Raw genomic sequence first — 6,000 nt, 5'->3', positions numbered from 1 at the left:
AAAACATCATTTAGTTTATGTCAATCATTATCTGCTTTTATTATTTAAGATGTTCTTTTATTATGGGTATACTTTATATATAAAATAGTGCAATATGTATTTAATATGTAAGCAAAAGAAGTGCATGTAATTTTACACTTAATTTGTACAAATAATGTTATTACAGATAATTACTGATACAATAATCTAATACAATAATGTATAAGAGCATCAAATAGAAATGTAATCGCTGGGAAACAGGAATCCCAGCTGTAAGCTCAGATTCCCACTAATCATTAGAGATGTGCGAATGTCTTCAATTTTACTTTGCAAACTGGGTTGGATTTTGTTTTAATTTTGCATTTATGAAGGTTTTTTCTGAGAGTTCACATTGCTCAGAACTTCACCAATATCACCATATTTTGCCAATTCCATATAATGTTGCCACTTCTCACCAGAATATGGCAGTGAAAGGCAGGGTATAAGAGACCCTGTGACCTCACTCATTGAACTTTAATACTTGGGGATTTTTTGCAAAGATTGCCATTTGTGCATATTTTGTACAAAAAATAAACTGCAAATGATGCACAAATGTTACCTATATCTGTACTAACCAAGCTCATCCTCTGTGATTATCATCATTCCTACAGTATCTCCAAGTACAGCAAAGTCACCGTGTATTCATGTGCGTCCTGTTGGGGAACATGAGTTTGTCGCTGCTTGGCCAGGGGGGACCTGCGCAGAACAACTGGGGTTGTCATCTGACTGTAACCAGAAATTGTGTTTGCACAATCAGTCACGCAAAATATAAACTATTTATCCTGATTTTTCCTTTGACTTTGCCGATGGGGATTAATAAATCAGCTGTTTGTATGAATAAAGTTCCTGTCGCCCATCGTTGCAGTACCAACGCCCGCCCTGCACGGATCCAGCACCCTGACAAGATAACCGGGGCTGCCAACATAAAGCATGGGGCCCAGGACAAATGAAAGGAGTAGCCCCCCCCCCCCCAACCCATAGCGCACCTACCACGGGAAAAAACATTTTAGAGCGCAACTTTTACTTAGCCCCCCAATACATATAAAAATACACCCCACCCCCCGATTACATATAAAAATACACCCCACCCCCCGATTACATATAAAAATACACCCCACCCCCCGATTACATATAAAAATAAACCCCACCCCCCGATTACATATAAAAATACACCCCACCCCCCGATTACATATAAAAATTTAGCCCCCCAATACAAATAAAAATCTGACCTATCTTGTGGATGGTCTCAGGTCAGGCCCGGTGGCTGTGGTGGGGGGAGGGTGAGGGGGGGCGGCGGATGGGCACTGGGCCGGTGGCTTAGGGAGGACCGGTGACTGCTACTGGGGGGCCGGTGGCGGTGGATGCTACATGGAGGTGTAGGGGGGGGGGCATGCCTGCTAATGGGGGGGCGGTGGCTGCTACATGGAGGTGGGGGGGTGCCGTGGCTACTAATGGGGGGGGGGGGGGGGCGGTGGCTGCTACTGACACATTTCCCAAGCACATTTCAATAAGAACTATATTGATAAGCTAAAGCACCGTGTGAGGAGGGGGTACTGGTGTCTGGCCCAACAGGATCTGAACTCACAACCTCTGCTATTCTGGGGAGCCACATATTCAGCAGTGATTTTTCAGTACGTGATCGTCCACGTGTGGAGCGGATATATGTACAAAATCTGTGGATCGTATGTCTCTACATGTATCCCATGATCAACAGAAAGGATTATACAGATAACATTAAATAGCTGTCACACCATATACGGTTAAAGCAGTTACTCTATCTCAGAATGTGATCATCCTGTATTCTGAGTCACATCACATTAGCCAATCAGGATTATTAGCCCAGAGCTTTAATGCCCAATGTGATGGAGCTGTAATTATAAGATTGCAGTTCTGTGAGAGCAGAAACAGTGCCAGCCCAGAGGAGACCGCAGGTCCCAGCAGCCAGTCCCAGCAGACTGTCCCAGCAGACTGTCCCAGCAGCCGGTCCCAGCAGCCGTCCCAGCAGCCGGTCTCAGCTGCCTGTCCCAGGAGCCTGTCCCAGCAGCCTGTCCCAGCAGCCTGTCCCAGCAGCCGGTCCCAGCAGCCGGTCCCAGGAGAGTGTCCCAACAGCCTGTCCCAGCAGCTGGTCTCAGCTGCCTGTCCCAGCAGAGTGTCCCTGCAGCCGGTCCCAGCAGAGTGTCCCAGCAGCCTGTCCCAGCAGCCTGTCCCTGCAGCCTGTCCCAGCAGCCTGTCCCAGCAGCCTGTCCCAGCAGCCTGTCCCAGCAGACGGTCCCAGCAGAGTGTCCCAGCAGAGTGTCCAGCAGCCGGTCCCAGCAGAGTGTCCCAGCAGCCTGTCCCAGCAGACGGTCCCAGCAGCCTGTCCCAGCAGACGGTCCCAGCAGCCTGTCCCAGTAGACGGTCCCAGCAGCGGGTCCCAGCAGAGTGTCCCAGCAGAGTGTCCCAGCAGAGTGTCCCAGCAGAGTGTCCCAGCAGCCTGTCCCTGCAGCCTGTCCCAGCAGCCTGTCCCAGCAGCCTGTCCCAGCAGACGGTCCCAGCAGCCTGTCCCAGCAGCCTGTCCCAGCAGACGGTCCCAGCAGACGGTCCCAGCAGACTGTCCCTGCAGCCGATCCCAGCAGAGGGTCCCAGCAGACGGTCCCAGCAGCTGGTACCAGCAAAGTGTCCCAGCAGCCGGTCCCAGCAAAGTGTCCCAGCAGCCGGTCCCAGCAGCCTGTCCCAGCAGCCTGTCCCAGCAGCCGGTCCCAGCAGAGTGTCCCAGCAGAGTGTCCCAGCAGCCGGTCCCAGCAGACGGTCCCAGCAGACGGTCCCAGCAGCCGGTCCCAGCAGAGTGTCCCAGCAGAGTGTCCCAGCAGAGTGTCCCAGCAGAGTGTCCCAGCAGCCTGTCCCAGCAGACGGTCCCAGTAGACGGTCCCAGCAGCCGGTCCCAGCAGCCGGTCCCAGCAGACGGTCCCAGCAGACGGTCCCAGCAGCCGGTCCCAGCAGCGTGTCCCAGCAGACGGTCCCAGCAGCCTGTCCCAGCAGCCTGTCCCAGCAGAGTGTCCCAGCAGACGGTCCCAGCAGACGGTCCCAGTAGACGGTCCCAGCAGCCGGTCCCAGCAGCGTGTCCCAGCAGAGTGTCCCAGCAGACGGTCCCAGCAGACGGTCCCAGCAGAGTGTCCCAGCAGCCTGTCCCAGCAGCCTGTCCCAGCAGAGTGTCCCAGCAGACGGTCCCAGCAGACGGTCCCAGCAGACGGTCCCAGCAGCCGGTCCCAGCAGCCGGTCCCAGCAGAGTGTCCCAGCAGACGGTCCCAGCAGACGGTCCCAGCAGCCGGTCCCAGCAGACGGTCCCAGCAGCGTGTCCCTGCAGCCTGTCCCAGCAGACTGTCCCAGCAGCGTGTCCCTGCAGCCTGTCCCAGCAGACTGTCCCAGCAGAGTGTCCCAGCAGAGTGTCCCAGCAGCTTGTCCCAGCAGCCTGTCCCAGCAGACGGTCCCAGCAGCCGGTCCCAGCAGCCGGTCCCAGCAGACTGTCCCAGCAGCCGGTCCCAGCAGACGGTCCCAGCAGTCGGTCCCAGCAGACTGTCCCAGCAGCCGGTCCCAGCAGCTGGTCCCAGCAGAGTGTCCCAGCAGACGGTCCCAGCAGACGGTCCCAGCAGACGGTCCCAGCAGCCTGTCCCAGCAGAGTATCCCAGCAGAGTGTCCCAGCAGCCTGTCCCAGCAGACGGTCCCAGCAGACGGTCCCAGCAGCCTGTCCCAGCAGAGTGTCCCAGCACAGTGTCCCAGCAGCCAATCACAGCAGACCATCCCAGCAGACGGTCCCAGCAGACGGTCCCAGCAGACGGTCCCAGCAGACGGTCCCAGCAGACTGTCCCAGCAGCCGGTCCCAGCAGAGTGTCCCAGCAGCCTGTCCCAGCAGCCTTTCCCTGCAGCCTGTCCCAGCAGCCTGTCCCAGCAGCCTGTCCCAGCAGCCTGTCCCAGCAGACGGTCCCAGCAGAGTGTCCCAGCAGAGTGTCCCAGCAGCCGGTCCCAGCAGAGTGTCCCAGCAGCCTGTCCCAGCAGAGTGTCCCAGCAGACGGTCCCAGCAGCCTGTCCCAGGAGAGTGTCCCAGCAGCGGGTCCCAGCAGAGTGTCCCAGCAGCCTATCCCAGCAGAGTGTCCCAGCAGAGTGTCCCAGCAGCCTGTCCCAGCAGAGTGTCCCAGCAGCCTGTCCCTGCAGCCTGTCCCAGCAGCCTGTCCCAGCAGCCTGTCCCAGCAGACGGTCCCAGCAGCCTGTCCCAGCAGCCTGTCCCAGCAGACGGTCCCAGCAGACTGTCCCTGCAGCCGATCCCAGCAGAGGGTCCCAGCAGCCGGTCCCAGCAAAGTGTCCCAGCAGCCTGTCCCAGCAGAGTGTCCCAGCAGACGGTCCCAGCAGACGGTCCCAGCAGAGTGTCCCAGCAGCCGGTCCCAGCAAAGTGTCCCAGCAGCCGGTCCCAGCAGCCGGTCCCAGCAAAGTGTCCCAGCAGCCGGTCCCAGCAGCCGGTCCCAGCAGCCTGTCCCAGCAGCCGGTCCCAGCAGAGTGTCCCAGCAGAGTGTCCCAGCAGAGTGTCCCAGCAGCCTGTCCCAGCAGCCGGTCCCAGCAGAGTGTCCCAGCAGAGTGTCCCAGCAGACGGTCCCAGCAGACGGTCCCAGCAGACGGTCCCAGCAGCCGGTCCCAGCAGACTGTCCCAGCAGACTGTCCCAGCAGACGGTCCCAGCAGAGTGTCCCAGCAGCCTGTCCCAGCAGCCGGTCCCAGCAGAGTGTCCCAGCAGAGTGTCCCAGCAGAGTGTCCCAGCAGCCTGTCCCAGCAGCCGGTCCCAGCAGAGTGTCCCAGCAGAGTGTCCCAGCAGACGGTCCCAGCAGACGGTCCCAGCAGACGGTCCCAGCAGCCGGTCCCAGCAGACTGTCCCAGCAGACTGTCCCAGCAGACGGTCCCAGCAGACGGTCCCAGCAGCCGGTCCCAGCAGACGGTCCCAGCAGACGGTCCCAGCAGAGTGTCCCACCAGACAGTCCCAGCAGATGGTCCCAGCAGCCGGTCCCAGCAGACGGTCCCAGCAGACGGTCCCAGCAGAGTGTCCCAGCAGACGGTCCCAGCAGCTTGTCCCAGCAGCCTGTCCCAGCAGACGGTCCCAGCAGCCGGTCCCAGCAGCCGGTCCCAGCAGACTGTCCCAGCAGCCGGTCCCAGCAGACGGTCCCAGCAGCCGGTCCCAGCAGACTGTCCCAGCAGCCGGTCCCAGCAGCTGGTCCCAGCAGACGGTCCCAGCAGCCTGTCCCAGCAGATTGTCCCAGCAGCCTGTCCCAGCAGACGGTCCCAGCAGACGGTCCCAGCAGACGGTCCCAGCAGACAGTCCCAGCAGACGGTCCCAGCAGACGGTCCCAGCAGACGGTCCCAGCAGCCTGACCCAGCAGCCGGTCCCAGCAGACTGTCCCAGCAGCCGGTCCCAGCAGACGGTCCCAGTAAACGGTCCCAGCAGCCAGTCCCAGCAGACGGTCCCAGCAGCCGGTCCCAGCAGACGGTCCCAGCAGACGGTCCCAGTAGACGGTCCCAGCAGACGGTCCAAGCAGCCTGTCCCAGCAGACGGTCCCAGCAGACGGTCCCAGCAGAGTGTCCCAGCAGACGGTCCCAGTAAACGGTCCCAGCAGCCGGTCCCAGTAGACGGTCCAAGCAGCCCGTCCCAGCAGACGGTCCCAGTAAACGGTCCCAGCAGACGGTCCCAGCAGCCGGTCCCAGCAGACGGTCCCAGCAGACGGTCCCAGCAGACGGTCCCAGCAGAGTGTCCCAGCAGCCTGTCCCAGCAGCCTGTCCCAGCAGCCTGTCCCAGCAGCCTGTCCCAGCAGCCTGTCCCAGCAGAGTGTCCCAGCAGAGTGTCCCAGCAGTCTATCCCAGCAGACTGTCCCAGCAGCCGGTCCCAGTAGACGGTCCCAGCAGAGTGTCCCAGCAGAGTGTCCCAGCAGACGGTCCCAGTAAACGGTCCCAGCAGCCGGTCCCAGCAG

This window comes from Ascaphus truei, chromosome 6 (assembly GCF_040206685.1).
Source record: "Ascaphus truei isolate aAscTru1 chromosome 6, aAscTru1.hap1, whole genome shotgun sequence".
Taxonomy (NCBI): Eukaryota; Metazoa; Chordata; class Amphibia; order Anura; family Ascaphidae; genus Ascaphus; species Ascaphus truei.
Note: the sequence above shows the minus strand (reverse complement) of the source record.